Here is a 16,388-nt window from a genome sequence, read left to right as displayed (position 1 = left end):
AGATGGGGAGTGGAACAGAGGCCGAGCTAGGACTTCATATCCTCACAAGTTTTTGTTACAGGGGAAAGAGACTAAATGGTGTAAGAAGACCTGTTCCACCCACCGAGATTCTTCACATCAGGTTTTGGAGAGGCCAACTTCCTGAAGAGTTAAGACTAGGAGCAAAAGTTGTGTTGGGTGTTCCCCTCACTGCACCCCTTCTCTGCTCCCCTTTCACCCCCAGTTTGCCCTTGTGCCCTCTGAGATCAGTACAAAGCAGTGGGCAGGTGGGTTTGGGAGCCTCAGACCCACAGTGTCCGTGCACTGTGCGGTGTGTAGCCAGACGTGCGGCTCTGTTATCATCCACTCCCATTCCTTTTCCTGCGTTGTTACACTCCCATTCCTTCTTTCTCTTTGTTAATCAAGACTTCCCTTTGGTTGTTTTATACAATGTGATTTCCAGTTCCTATCCGCAAATGTCCCTCCATCTATATGATTGCTGGAGAATAGTACAGCTGCTGAGACTGCATTTTGGCACTTCCTGGCTATGTTGAGGAGTTTCTCACAAAAATATAAGCCAAAAGAGACATAACGCAACCTCCTGGGAAAGCAGGAGTGTTGGTGGCAGTAGGCCAGGAGGCCCCTCTGAACAAGTCCCTCCGGTCCCTGAAAGCGGAGGTGTGGGATGTGCTCATGATGCCTTCACTGCTGCCATTGTCAGGGTTTTCTGATGTCCTGAAAGTAAGCGCTGTGAAAGGCTAACCCAGGACTATGGTTTTCCTGAGTCTCTAAGGCTTTAGTCTGAGAAGTTTTCCTTGGAAAGTGATCACAGTCTCTGTGTTTTGAGTCTTGTACGTGGAGGAAGCATTGGCAGCAGTGTCACTGAGGAGTAGTCATGAGCACTGTCAAGAAGCTGTTGAAGAGCGATGACATTTCAGTCCAAAAGTTTACTCTGTGGATTTGAAGAAATCACAGCGAATGTTAGTGAAACTGGTTTTGCCAGGATGTGTGGTTTGTTACCAGTGCACCGTAGAACAGACCTTGGTGAAAACAATTTAACCTTGTAAAATGTGGGGCAGTTGAGCTAACCCCAGTTTTAAAGGGAACTTGAATGTGCAGTGAAATTCCAGAAGCTGTCAAGTGTGAGGATCTGGGGTGCAAACTCCTCAGACTGTCCCTTCTTTACATCACAGGAGGTTTGTCAGGGCTAGGAGCAGGTGCTATTATTATCGTTCTGTTTCCTGGCCAGCTGCTTTAAGTTTTCAGCCGTAAAAAGCTTGTGGTTGATTTTGGTGCCTCCTTCTGACCAGCCAGAAACAGGCAGCTTTCACAGTGCAGCATTTACCGATAGTGATTTGGCATGCAGCGTGCACACAGTGTGCTCAGTGCAAGCAGAAGAGCCACAGAGTTTTTGCAGGGGCATTTTACAGACCTCACTTCTCGGAAGCAGGACTACAGATGCCTGTAACAGTGCCTGGGTTGTTTCAGCTTAAAACCGTGCTGTGAAAACACCTTCGCAAAAGTTAGCATTCTTTAGCTATCATAGTTCTTTAGACCAAATGCTTCTGGTTTCAGAGATGCCTTGGCATGAAACACCCAGGGTCTGCTTGGGATTTGGTTGGTTGGTTTTCTTGTTTTGCTTTGTTTTGTGTTTGCAGTGTCACCAATCACAGTATTAGAACTTAAATATCAATACATGCTGTGAGGTTTTGAATGGTAGGATGTACAAGCACCCTTAATCATCACATTACTTATGTCCACTTTCATAGGAACAAGACCATTTTGTTTCACGTCAAGATTCTGGAATGTGTCAGCCCCATAGTGTTAATAAACCTACAGTGCCCTATAGCACAGGTGAGTGAAATACTGAGATTGCCTCTTAGTCATGGTGCTTAAGAACTAGACATACATTTGTTTGATTTAAAAATTCATATCCTTCAAAATGCACTCGCAAGTGCATTGTGTCCTTTTCCAAATGCTGCAGTAAACATTACTGAAGGCAATTCCATAAAACAGGGCAGTTTTGAGGTGGCCTTTTTTGTTGCTTTTTGATTGCACTGACTTTCCTTACCCTTCTCTACCCCCAGTGTCCCTTCTTTTCTTGCAGCTTTGTGTCTCAAAGTGCCCAGGCAGGTGACCTACGTTGATGTTCAGGCTTCCTACAGATACAAACCCGATCAGTGGAATTACTTGAAGCAGTTCTGCCGACCTGGTTTTAAGAGTCCTCACAAGGTCTGTGTGTGTACCAGGAGGTGATGGAATACATGTTTTTTCTTCAAGCAATGTGTAATAAGCATGATTTTACTGAGCTACAGCAAAGCTTTGAATTGTTCTGATTTCACCGTATAAGGAGTTGTCCCATACATACACTTTGACAGTGATTTGGTCAGGGATGAAGGTCTTGTATGCACATCAGATCCCTAACTCTTTAAGTGATTACTGTTTCCTTAAAGAGTATCTGCAGCTACCCATGTGGTTGCGGTACTGTGAGAAGTATCCTTTAGTACTTAAGTACCCCCCAGCAGTCAAGCAGAGTGTCTCAAACCAGTTCTTAAGTTAAATGTAGTTAAATTCATTGTAATACACAAATCCAGTGCAGCAGGAAAAGCAACTTAAAGAACAAAAACTACTGAACAGAGTTAGCTTTATCTTGCAATTATTACTCAATAATGAGCAATTAGTAAAAATGCAGCACCAAAACAAAAGAAGCAGCTATTTTGCTGAAGCAAATTTGTGAGTATATATGCCTACATGGCTGTTCTCTCTAGATCTGTTATTGAAATCAGACTTACGGTGCAGATTCTCTCAAAGGAGATACTGCTCAACAGATGGGCTGGAGAGAGAATTGACCATTTTCTGAGCGGACTTTCTCCATACTGAAGCCAGTTTCCACATTTCAAATAGGATACTTTTATAAGGGATTGTTGTTACTTTTAAAGTAGTTGGGTAGAATTTTCCTCACACTTTTCACCAAATGACAGCGTGCATCCAGTGATTTCTGGGCAAACATTAAAGTGCCAGAGTTTGGGTGATGAGAGTGAAGGCCTGATGGTGAAAGGAGGTGGGATTAAAAATCTAATATGGAATTTCTCTGTTCTTTTTATCCTACTCCCAAAGAACTGCTGCTTTCAAGGCTCAGTTTAAGGGAAGCACTCTATTAATGACAGTTGTTACCATGTATTCATTCAGTTTTGGTGTTACTAGAGCAAACCTGAAGCTAACCGTAGATAAAGGTATCTTACTGCCTTGAAGAACAGATTCAGGAACTCCAAAATGACAGTGCTTTTTTTGAGGAATACATTCCGAATTTCAAACGAGCCATTCAGAAAGGGAACACGCATCATGCTGGGAAGCCTCTAAGGGGCTAGGACTTAAGACCAGTTTACAAAGGCTTAACTAAATAAACTGATGTTCTTTTTCTTGTCCCTCTGCCCGTCTGGCTTAGTTTGCCCAAGACATCTGGTTTTGATTGTTTGTGGTCAGGCTGACCCGTTTGTTATCTTTAGTCACTGGCTAAATAAACTGGGAACGTTCAGAAGAGAAGTTCCTGACCACAGGGAAGAAAAGGGTTTCATTTCTTTTGAGTCTGTTCTAACACAAAATTCTGATGTAACACCTCAAAGTGCTAGAGAAATGAAATGTTCTGTGAAACGTCTGAGCTGGATCTTTGTTGGATGGAACCGTTCACACTGCTTTATTTGTATTGCTTTAGAAGAAACCCACTGAGTAAAGGCCTTTTGCAGTCATTCTTTCCTTTCTGATTTGCTTTCTGGGAGTGAAATGAAAGCAAATGTTTCCTTAGCACAGACTTGCTAAAGACACTGGAGATGTCCATCCTAGGGGTCCCACTGATGGCTCTGAACAGGTTCTTTTTATGCATCACTATGCCCTGATCATTTTCTTCTCCGATGGGTAGAAAGGATCACTGGTTTTCCTCCTAAAATGAATTCTTTTTTTTCTAGGAAAGCTCCTCAAATGTTACTTTCCTAATATTGTTTCTGTGCAAGCAGGGATTTTAAATGGAGGACATAAACCAGTAACCTCCCCACACACAGGTATTTCTCCCATTTAACTTTGTGTGCTGTAGACTAGGCCATGGCCTGGAAAAGGCAGTGAGTTGGTCAGCCAGTGTAAATGGCCAAACCAGACCTGTGCTGGTCCCATTCAGACGCCCTGAGAACTCGGTGTACGCAGACAATTCTGGCTGTGTCCAGATCATCATATATAATCTGTCTGTTTCTAACAGCAGAGAGCAGTGAGGAAATATTTCATAAGGAAGATTTTGAAATACATTTTTGCAAACCGTTCTCCTACACGAGATGAAGTGACCCTCATTTGGAGTAAGAGGCATGCAAGAAAGATGCTTACACTTGTTCTCCCTCGGTTTCTGTTTCTTGTCTTTCTAGTGGGCTGTTCGTTGCAGTGATTGTGAGTCTGCTCTTCCTTGTGTTATTGAGGTTCACAGCTGGGATTCTCTTCTGAATTTTCATCATTGGCGTGACTGGAATTATAGGTTATGGTAGGTGTAATCCTCCAGCCTCTGAGGCTGTTTTTTCTTATTGCTTAATTTTGGGCAAGGAAAGTAAGTGATTACATCAGTTAAATGCTGTAGTTGGGAGAACCAGTGCCTAGGTTTAGACTCAATTAAATGAGAAGGGCCTAAATGGCAGCGAAATTTAGTAAGAATCCAGCTGTGCTGATACTTAGCCCCAGATGTAGTAACCTGAACTATCTACCCCCAGTGTACTTAGTCCACTTTCACTTGTACTGATCTGTCTTATCTGTAGATGTGATGTTATAGCTGGCTAGTCTCACAGTAATGCGTGTTTAGTTTTGCTTCCCTGACATGCTGAGGACAAAACGCTTCACTTGTCGAAGATTTAAATAACCCCAACCTTGTCTTGGCACTCTTCAAAAACGCTCATTTGATATTGATTGATTTTTAACAGGCATCTGGCATTGTCACTGGGAGTACGACCATCTTAAAGGAATACCTGGATCTGAGCTCACCGTTTCTGGTACTGGATTCCAGACAGACTTCAGAGTGAGCAGCTGAGGCAAACATGGTTAGCATTTAGTAAGTGCCCTTTAAACTTGGTATCCGTTAAGGGATGTTCAGAAGATTCAGTCGCTGTCTTGCTACAGTTTCTGCTTTGTTAAATCTCCTCCTCTACATATGTTGCTCGTAGAAGTAATCAGAATTCTCTTTCTTTGTATAGTACAAAAATCTACTTTTTCTGCAAAGCGACTAGCGTACGTGTAAGGGGCCAGAATGCAGTCGCATTAGTGATGAGAGTGAAAAAGGCTTGTGTTACTAGCATTCTACTTCCCGTGTGTTCAGTCTTCAGAACGGGGAAGCAGAAGGCAAGAACTAAGTCCCGATGAAGATAAGGAGGGGCATTTTTGTCTCTCAGTCTGTTTATGCCCCCTCCTGGAGGGCCCCAGAAATGAGACGAATAACTCTGTGCATCCTTTGTAGACCTGTTTACATTCAGGTCACTGCATTTTCTTGGAGGCTGTCCTGCGGCTGTGTAATGAACCATCACAAATGTCATCACTTCTGGTTTTCAGAAGTGCTTCACTGCTTTCTCTTACAAGGGCAGTGTATTTAAAACAATCCTACTGGAACAAGACAAGGAGGGGCACAAGAGAGAACAAATACCTGTCAAATACTATTTGTGCTGCTGTTACTACTCTATTAGCAGGCACTAACTGATGATGAATGGCACATAGCCTAAAACACTGCTTCTCCCTATTGGTAGCTAAATTAATAGAGCAGTAGTTTACTCCTTTAGTCTGCTTTCTCTGCTTTGTGTCTTCAAGTAACTGTGTTGGATCATTGAGCTCACGAGCATCTTTGCATATTGTTGAGGCAGAGCTTTTTAGCATGCTGGCCCTAGAGAATATTAGGATTTTATTACATCTTTCCGTGTAAGTCCCCTGCCTGATTCTTAGCAGCCAATGTACAGTTTATCCAGGGGTCAGTGTCACTTTCAGATGAGTGAATTGAGGTACTACTAATGGGGACAAGCTACGTTAACTTAAGAGATCTGAACTGGACTGAGACCAACTGCAAAGCAACCTGCCTATGTATTCCTTCATGGAGAGCCATAGCAAAAATAGATGCTGAAATGTGTGTAACAAAGCCTTTGTTCTGAAGAAAGTCTGTGGCTCTGAGCACCACAGGGGTCACTTGCCATGTGCAGTTCTGATGGCTAGGGGTACTGCTATCAGTACTCGGGATCACAACTGAACATCATCTCTGACTATCTGGGTCTGGATTCTGAGGCTGTGTCAAAGCTGTGGGACCTGAAGCCAATTCCCCTGTCCCTGTGCAAACCTCCAGACGCCACAGCTGAGGGATACCTTCCCTTTGTCTTCCTCTCCCTCCACAGAACTCTTGGTTTCAGCTGGAGGAGACAGGGCCTGCTGTGTGTAACCATCCACCGCTGCTGGGGCTGGTTTAATTGTTGTCTAACCCTCTGTGGCACCCAGAATTAAGGGATGTGTCTCAGCGTGAGAGGAGGTGTGCTTCAGGCATTTAAGACTCTGCCTTCTTGAGGTGGAGTCCAGAGAATTCTTTTGCTTCCTATTGCAGCAGTAGGATTTGAAGGACACAAATAGAAATCAGAGAGAAGCCAACTCTTTAAACAAGATCTGGGTTATGAATCAAACACTGCTCACAACTAAGAGAGGAAATGTTTCGGGACATGGTGCTCTCAGCTCTCTAACCTTAGAGCAAGTTTGTGTGATTCCAGCATCACAGCTGGAAGGTGAAAATCATTTGACCAAAACTGGACAAAAAAAAAAACAAAGCCCCTTTGTTTTCAGAAGTGCTTCACAAAGCCTCTTTGGTTTTTTTTTGACACAAATGAGGGGAAAGGAGCTCACGCCAAGCTAACGCTCAGACAAGCCTGTTGATTTAAGTACACATAAATGTTAGAGGAGTATGTATCAGAAAACTGCACTCAAAAGTTAGAGGAGTATGTATCAGAAAACTGCACTCTTCAGGAAAAGTTGAATCTTTATCTCCTTTTTATTTGTTGTATCTAAATACTACAGATGAGCAGCATTAGAGTATAAACATGCAAAATGCTTGTTATGAAAAGCAGCATTTGTTAGGGGTGAACTGGCAGGGTCGTGCCCATTCTGACAAACTCTGGGTATATAGAATTTCCCCCCACAAAGATGTGAAATGGGCTTGAAGATTGGCAGCTGCAGTGAGAGAAGGAAAGAGGTGCTCCAGCAGGGAATTCTGTCGAGTTCACGAACAATAGTGCAAAACACAAGGGGCAGGGAGAGGGGGGAATTACAGAGGCAGCCTATTGGTTCGGTTCTTCATAAACCTAACTTTTGTGTGTTTCCAGTGGTAATACTTTGTGGTGCTGAGGTCATAATCATACTGATGCTGATCTTCCTAAGGAATCGGATCCTGATTGCCATTGCATTGTGCTTATAAGAGCTTTCTCATTTGCAGTAAGACATTTCTTATCTCCCAGCTCCCTGCCTTAAGAGTACAGATGCTGTTAGCGGCACCATGTATCCTCGGTGCAAGGAGGTGTGTGCCAAGTGTGGGGTACTGTTAATAGGAGCCTAAGAGCTACAGCTGCCAGCTTTGCTCTGTCATTGGATTGTCTCCAGAGGGACATATACTAGTGGTAGAGGAGTGGTGTTGTTTTGGCTGGGGCTTTTAATTTAGGAAAGACCTTTTTTCTGGAAATGCAGAGGGAAAAGGAGAATTCCATGACCAGACATTGTAATGTGGTGTGGTCCAAGGCTCTTCTTTTCAGCTCTGCTTACAAAGGAAAGCAGAGCAGGATGTGAGAGTTGGGAGGCCTCTTCATTTTGTGTTTTCTGAAATCTGGATAGGCTTTATTCACAGTGGTTCCTGGTTTATCCAGTGCCAACTCTTAGTTGTGGTTTGAGTTTGGCTTGTTTTAATGGGAATATAAGACAGGAGAAATGGACTTAACACACCCTTGGATTTAATTGCAAATAGGCTAAGGCCTTGAGGGCCTCGGAAGTAGGGCTCTGTTAGAGCACATGGAGTTAGCTCTGAGTTTATCTGTGTGCACTTGCTTGTAGTTTTCTGCCCTCTCTGTTGTTGTTATGGTTCTCAGGAGTCAGGGTTTAGGATTTTTGTAATGGGATTAGGAAATGCTGAGGTTCTGCATTCAGCCAGGTACCTGTTTCCTGTCTTATGCTACTGTGCAGTTAAAGCATTGCAATTAATTTTGGCAGGGCTGAATTATCCTCTTTAGTTCCTGTTCATGACAAAGCAGGAACACTGTTAACGCTCTGCAGCACTTTTGTTCACAACCTTGACAGGTAGAAGGATTTCAGGAAGTTCATAAACTTCCTGCTGGGAAGTGATAACATTCTGTAGTTTTTCAGCAGCACGGAAAGGTCACTCGAGGGTGATGGTTTTACTCTTCTGCGTAATGCATGAGGTGAAGCTCTGTGTGCAATTCCTGGAAACCTAACAGCCCATGCCCTTTGTTCGGGAAGGTGCAAACCGAGCTGCTAACGACTGGAAATCAAATTGCATTTTTCAATGCCTTTTAACTACTCTTTCAAAAATACTGCAATTGTCTTGAAATCCATAGGGGCAAACAGTTAACAGTCCTTACTCCGTCCATGGTGTCTGTGGAAACCAAGGGGCCTGTCGTGAACTGCTGTGCGCTGCTAGTACGTAATGACTGTTTCTGCTGTGTGCCTCTACTGGACTTCTGCATCTCTAGACTCAGACAGAAATCAATGTGTTGCTCTTCAGCTCCTGATTGCACATGAGGGTTCCCTTGCGCTCTCCCAGCATTTACTAGTTTAGCAGCAGGAATTGGGTAACTTTGTCTGCTTTTACATTTTGGAAACTGCCTCCTGGCAAACACATAGCATCAGAAATGCCACAAGTCAATCCTGCAGGAAATACTAGGAGACAGAAAGGCTTGTGATAAGCTTACAGGGTCACTGGAGAGAAAATTTAGAGTAACAGAAGAGGCAGGTGGCCAGAATGTGAAGAGAACCAACCTGTAAGCTTGAGTGACCGAACCCCTGCTCTCTGCAATCCCATCCCATGAGATAACCCAGCTGGAGGCGCTCACCTCTGAGGTCGCTGTGTCCGGTTTACCCAGCGGGGCTGTATCCACTCACTCGCTTGCAGAGAGGAGTCCCTGGAGGAGTAGGAGCCGACGCGCTCAGGTTCCTGCCACCAGTGAAAGGCCATTCTTCTTTCTGCCTGCCAGCAGCCAAAGGCAGGCACCATTCGTTTAGGGCACATGCAAGGAAAGTCACATAGTCCAGGAAGGTGTTAGCATGTCCTGGCATTACGAAGACAAACTGAATGTCATGCCCCAAAATAGTCAGTACTTAAGGCAGGCAAGGGCCTGGGGACAGAGTCCTCAAATGCAAAGTAGCAAGAGGTAATTTCAGGTGTGTAGGAGCCGAGGGAAGAGCATATGAGCTGAGCAGCATGGGACAAGGAAATAAAGGGTCATTACTGCAGCAAGAAGATGTGATTGAAATGGGTTTGTGGCGTGGAAAGATCTGGATCTGTGAAGCAGTAATGGAGAAGGAGGAAGTAGAAGACAGGCTGGAACATGGCAAATTGATAATGTTGATTGTAGTGCTGCTGATAAAAGTGAGTGGTAGAAATAGCAAAGTGAAGATGTAAAGACATCTGAAGAAAGAGCCTGCAGTATTCTGAGATCCCAGCTCTAGATTATGCTGCCACTATCAACGAGCAGCTCAGAGTAAAAAGGGTGATGCTAGAAGAGGACTGAAAAAAAAAGCTTGTTTCTTAAATTGCTGCAGCTTACTGACATGTTTTGTTTCTTTCCCAGGTCTGCTGGCTATATAATGTCTGTGTTGTTCTACCCAATCGTCACCTTCGTACTCATTGCCGTTTGTATTTCCTACGAGGCTGTGACAGCTGTGTATCCTTCTATCTGTGTACCTTTCTGGCGGAACAGTCTTCTGGTCTACAAGACCGGATAAGTCTCTGCTTTCACCTTAGCCAAACCAGCGCTAAAAGGGCTATTTGGTCACTTGGCACTTGCTGCACCGGTGCATTCTTCCTCACTGGGCATTTGCGTGTGATGTACCAACTGGACAGCGAATTCAATGTCATTAGAAAGAACTGGACTAAAACCCATGCCAAGGTAGAGGATCATACAAGGTCTTTTATACAACATAAGGTTGGCTTCAAGGGGTGAAAAAGGAACCTCAGCAAAGAGTGACTGTGACCTTTCTTGGCTGTATGCTTTGTAAACCTGATGTTAATGGTCGCTTAGTTAGCTTGGGTGGGCTCCACCTGTGTTTTGTACAGAATAATGTAGGGGAGGAGTGAGAGAGCACAGAGCGCCTGGAGTCCTCTAAATTGCCTGACAGCAGCCATTGTCTGTCCCTGGAAAGGCAAGGCTTTGGCAAAGTGTCAGAAAGGGGACAGTCATGTTTTGCAAACAAATTGTTCTTTGTCATGCAAAGAGGGCCATGGCATACAGCTCTGGGATGAAGTCTGCCTTAGTTCTGTAAGTAACGAAAGTATTCAGTCTTGTCTGTGGCCCTTCATACACATCTCTGCATAGCAAGAGCGTTTTTCTGTGGGCGGCACAAGTGTTTTAGAGCTTGTGGTTACCCCCTGCAGACTCCTGAGTTGCTCAAAGCCCACAGCTCTGTGATTCCTCCTTGAAAAACCTCATGCAGTTTTCTGGCTACATCAGGAGAACCTGTGTATAAAGTAATGGCTAATCAAACACCATGCAAGCATGCAAAGCTGACTTGTGACCCAGAGGGAGGTGTTACAAATACTTCCCTGCTGTGAGAGCTATCCTAATTGTATTTCTTAATTGCTGTTAAATGCAATGTGAGAAAATGTGCGTACCTTAAGTAATGATTCCTCGTGTTATATCTGAAAATAGTGCTTCGTGTTCAGCTAAGACTCCTTTGTTCAAAGCAATTTAGAGCTATGAAGCATTTTCTTTCCGCAGTGTCCTGTGAGCAGGTGAGTATCAACCAGCCTCATTTTCTGGGTGAGAAAAGAAGACTCAGAAATACAGGTTTATTTGGAAAAGTGTTCCTGAGTTCATGAGGATTTCTGGTTTTGTGGTTCTCAAAAGGCAGTGGAAGAATTTGAAAGCTGTGCCTCAGACTTGCCCGAAGAGCAGCCAGGTTTCAAAGCAGAGGCTTGGCTGCTTTTGCACAGTGATGACCTTTATGAAGCTCCAGAAATACTTGTCTTTTGACTTGAGTGTGGGGTTGAATTGAAGTGTTTCTTGAAAACTAGAATTATTTATCCAGTGTTATATCAAGGTTATTTTCAGGTGTTTAAATGTCAATGTACTGCTGTGGTTAGGTACATCCCAGACAATTCCCCAACATCCTGATACCCGAACACTAAAAAGAAAGGGATTAGGAACTGACTGGTTTTATTTAATGCCCAAACTGAGCAAACGCATGAATTGAACAACAGAAGTAAGGAAGAGTAATTTCATATAAGGACTGCTCCTGTTTTAATACGGTGAGATGGGTAAGGGAAGCTGTGGCAGCTTGTACAGAATGGCTCAGCTCAGTTGATTTCAGCTCGGTTGTGGTGATTTGCACAAGCCTCTGGTTTTGACTTACCCTCTGGTTTTCAATTGTTCTTATTTCCTCACTATTACTTTTTATGTGAGCAGCTTTTCTTTAATGAAATGGAAGCGTTTGTGTATCTTAAAAGTATATTTCTGACATTCAAATTCCGTATCTCTAGGTTTCAGTTGTGTGGTAAGCAGCCCTGTTTGCCAACCGCATAGTTTAAAGTTAAACACCTGCACAGGACATGAGTCCTTATATATGCAAACATATATAGTTATATGTTATAGTTATATATAAGTATGCAAACTTATATGTTTGCATATATAAGTACTGGAGTGCAGCGTTGAATGATCTATTGAGACATCAAGCAGAATGATGTGATTTGTATGAAGCTGCTAAATTTCAGAGCCTGTGAACACAGGATTCAGTGCTTATCATTTTGGTGTTGATTTTTCTTCCTGTACAGGCTTCTAGCACAACCAAGGTGACTAAACTGTGTGCAGGTGCTCAGCGTACTTTTGCTTTTTATGGAGGAGAGAGCCCGTACCTAAGTACCTCTTCATCTTCCAGGTAGCCGATGCCTTTGTCTTTCTCTGGCTGGTGAACTTTGCAGTTGCACTGGGTCCATGGACCCTTGCTGGTGCCTTTGCCTCTTGTTCCTGGGCCTCTGGCAAACCAGCTGATGTTCCACTATGGCCACTCTTCATTGGAACAAGCAATGCGGTGAGACTGTGGGGCTGGACGTGAGCCCTGTCACATATCCAGCAAGTGCAGGTTTTACATGTAGGGAAGCCATTCTGCAGATGCTGCAGCCCCCCCCCCCCCCAACTGCCACCCCCGCAGCACGCGCACACACATGTGTGCACCTATGGTCTGAGGTGTCATGAGCCCAGAGGGCTGAAAAGCATTTATCTTAGACTGTATGATTTATAATGGTAATAGAGATATATAAGCATTTCTATTATTACTATGGATAATTTTAATTATGTATATTTTTATATAATTGTATATATTCTATAATTATATAACCTTACTTACGTGTTCATGTGAAACTTTGAGCCTTGAGACTTTTGTTTGCATTTCATGATTTTTATGAGGGCACATTTCATTAAGGAGCCAACCCAAACCAGACTGGGATTCTGAGATTCTGTGATTTTGTTCCATACCTTTAGCACTGGATGTAATTCTTAAATAATGGGCAAAATGAACCACAGATTCCTTCAAGTGCCAGATATGTTAGTAGGGGTAAGACTGGAAAAGTAAATTGTGTTTTCTTCACCAGTGTCAGGAAACATGACCAAATTCAGGTTCCTCTTCATGCTGCAACAACAACCACTGCGTCTTCAGGACCTGCGCATACATCTTATTCCAGTGCTAACTAGTGCAGTTAGTTAGTAACTACTGCTTGTGTCATAGCTACAGAAGATCCATCATGCCTCAAACCCTAAATGGTGGCAGGTGTGGGCATATATGTAAGAGCACCACATTTTTACAGTGGTGCCTGTAACTGTCTTCTCTCTGGCTTTTTCATTTTACTGAAAACTAACTTAGTACCTTTCTGGCCTAGTTTCAGTTGTCAGTAAAGTCACTCTTTCCAGTTGTCTTCCTATTTTCTCAGTAGCCTTTGATCTGTAAGGATCCGTCCCAGCAGCTGTGGCTATCAGCTTCAATGTTTCTAGTGACTTTGCTGCTGCAGACTCTAACCAGGAAAATACTGAAAACCTCTTGATAGCCTTCATGACATGATGTGATGTGGCTTGTTCTTCAGGTGGCACCATGTCTTGAATGCAGACATCTGCTGCCAGTGACTACACCCGCTTGCATTGGATGGGAGTCACCAATAGCTCCACAGGTGCAGCCCCAAACCAACATCTGCATAAAGGTAATTGAGAATAAATCTAACAAAAGAGCAATTTACCTCCTGGCATGCCTGTTTCTAACAGGTGACTTCTGTAAAAATGGTTTGATCCAGCTTGGGTTTCTCTAATTGCATTGTGAGAGCTTTAAGGGTTAATAGGATTCAAACCACCTTGACTAGAAATAAACATTAAAGGTAAACCATGTAAGCTGAGGAAGGCATCTTGAAGAGCACAGGAGGCAGTTGTGTGAAAGACAGGACACGTGCACTTGTGTTCAGTAGGGAGGTATTCTGTGATTCTATCATTTATGGCCTTAGTAGTACTGAGCATTTCATTAAATACGTCCTCATTACTCTGCTTCCCTCAGTTGATTGTAAGTCCTTAGCACAGATGGGCTGGCAGGACTGGGGCAGTGGGGAGATGCCCAAAAGGCTCAAGTGCCACAGTAGTCAGTGATCCAAAAGTGCTGGTGGGCTTCACTAGACAAAATCTGCCCTCCAGAATGCTCCTTACCCAAGGGTATTGGGACCCAGGTAGAGGCTGTCCTTCACCCTTGCAGTCAGGGGAAAGGGTGTGAGAAGGAGTGAACTGATACTGCATGTCCACAACTGGTAGATTATAGGCACTGCCTCAGACTGGGTGTTTTCTGGCAGTCCTGATGCAGGTGCAAAGGCAGGCCTGAACTATTTGGTGGCAACCATCAAAACAGCAGACTCATGATTCTCAGCTCTGGTGGAATCTGGCTTGTGAGATACAGTGGCTGTGCTCGGGCACCCTCATGGGGATATGAATCATTTTCCTTGCAGACAGTGGACTTGCTGCTTTGTGTGAGTGCAGTGGCTAAGCGAACTGGCACTAGTCTATAGAAACACCTGGAGGTATTGATGCTGGATCTGCTGAGGGAACTGTACCATAGCTTAAAATGAACTGTCACCAAGATCCATGGATTTGTGATGGGCAGGCACTATGGCCTAACTAAAACTGAAGCCCACAGCACAGGCTGGAAAGATCTCTTCTATCTGCAGGGGTGAATAAGCACAGCACTTTGTAAGATCAAGTCCTCTTCTTATTAGTGTTGTTCACAGTTTGCAGATACCATGTGAAATGCATTCTTTCTCTACTTAAAAGGGCAAAGTAATTTGTCAGGCATGTGGCACAGGAAATCTTCACCATAAACACTGTGTGACTTGTGCAAGCAAGCTGCCTGAAATACAGACGTTGAGGCTTCTTGCATCAATCACTGTAGGGTTAATCAAATGAAAGCACAACATTCTTTTTCTCTGGAAAACTGAAGTCATAGCCCTGTGTCCCTGTTATAAAAGCAGAGATGCCCTCCCTCATGGGCTATTCAAGGCCCGTACTCCCACAGATCATCCATCACAAATGTCCAGCTCAACAGAAGCGTACCTTTGAGTTCCTCCTGTGGAAGTCAGGACTGTGTGTGCCACTGTGAAAGCTGAGAAGGCTCTTAGAAAATGGGTAGTCTTGGCTCCAAGAGAGTTTTGTTTTGTTCAGATTATTTTCAATTGCAGTAGAAAACTTGAGTGTCTGTATCAGGAAGACAATTTTGGTTGTTTTCCATTATTCTGTGAAAAGAAAATATTCTTTTACATTATTTTTCGTATCTCCATTTTCATCTCCATCTCTATGTGCACACCGCTCCTGTGCTTGGATTTGGCTGTGACTGTAACGGATGGGAACCTCACTGAGAGTTGATTCCCTCTCCTGACTGAGAGACAACACAGTGTGGGTTTTTCACAGTGTATTTGGCAGAGCCCATGTGTGTATGTTCATAGTGACTGTTTGTCGGAAAGAGGCAGGAAACCATGAGGATGCAGCTGTTCTATGAGCTTCCTACTTGGGCACGCTGGGCCACCTGGCCAATGCTGTCAGTGCAGTGCTGCCAGTGCTGAGATGATGAAGAACTTCATGGGCCCATGAGTAAACAGTGACAGAGCTGGCATAAAGCCCCTTGTGTTTCTAAGGGTATAGAAGCCGGAGCCTTTTGTAATCAAATCCAGGGCCTTCCCTGTGGGTGGATGGACCTCATAGGAACTTTCCCATTTACCTGAGACCGCCAGTATCAGCTGCAAGGGGCCTTCCCTGCTGAAGTGTGTGCTGGGAGGATGGTTCGGTGGTGACTAGTGATGTCTTTCTTCTTAATCTCCGTTCTGCCTATGCAGTAGTGATTTGATGCATTGGTAATTGTCCTCTGTGCTTATTTACTGTATAGAAATATCTACCCAGTTCACTTTACTGTGCTTGTTTGCTTTAGTGTGCATGTTTAATCCACTGTGCATGTTGTACAGCGAGTGTGTGATCGTTTTGTTGAGTACCCTGCCTGTCAGCAGAACACTTATGTACCCAGCAACGTCCCTGCCTCTCTTACAGACGCCAGGTCCTGCTGCTTTTCCCAAGGTGGAACTGGACTTCTACGGAAAAGGGGCTCCCATGTACACGATGGAACCAAAAGCAGCCTTGGAGGAGACAAAACAGCAAAGCCAGGGCCAGCAGACTACCGCCCAGGCAAGGTAAGGCAGCCTGCCTGTTAGCGTAAGAACTGACACATAACCACCGGAATGGTTATATGAGGTGCTTTATTGAGGCGCCGGGAACCAGGGGTACGCACCCAAATCTGGTTCCTACTCCTGTCACATCGCGTTCGCAATTTATACACTAAAAATTTTGTAACTAATACATATTCAACACAGATTACATCATTTACTAATACATATGCATCAAAGATTGCTACATCAATCTATTACGACATCAGCCTCTTGTGCGCTTGCGCAGCCCCCTCTGGTGGTCGCCCTGATGAAGTAAGGAGTCTTCCTCAGATGAAGTAAGAAGTCTTCCTCAGGTTGTCCTCTTCACCTTTTCTTTACTTGGCTAGGTCCTAATCGTCTTGTGGACGTTAGCATTCTCTTATCTTCACCAGGATGTTTCTGGTATGCCCTTTTTGGCTATCTTAAACTTAAG

General features: G+C 44.0%; 1 long non-coding RNA gene across 1 annotated transcript in view; it reads left to right on the top strand.

Annotated features, from left to right (window-relative positions):
- Positions 1 to 14,903, top strand: part of LOC133262003 (uncharacterized) — a 180,596-nt gene extending 165,693 nt beyond the window's left edge. The window contains exons 2-3 of the long non-coding RNA XR_009741198.1: positions 13,319 to 13,432; positions 14,216 to 14,903. This is a non-coding gene — a long non-coding RNA (uncharacterized LOC133262003). The remainder of the gene's footprint in view (positions 1 to 13,318; positions 13,433 to 14,215) is intronic.
- Positions 14,904 to 16,388: the final 1,485 nt, after the last annotated feature.

Source organism: Pezoporus flaviventris, unplaced genomic scaffold (assembly GCF_033815535.1).
Source record: "Pezoporus flaviventris isolate CSIRO_AGI_PZ_B2104156 unplaced genomic scaffold, CSIRO_AGI_Pfla_v1 ptg000178l, whole genome shotgun sequence".
NCBI lineage: Eukaryota > Metazoa > Chordata > Aves > Psittaciformes > Psittacidae > Pezoporus > Pezoporus flaviventris.
Note: the sequence above shows the minus strand (reverse complement) of the source record. Positions and strands in the feature narration are given on the sequence as shown.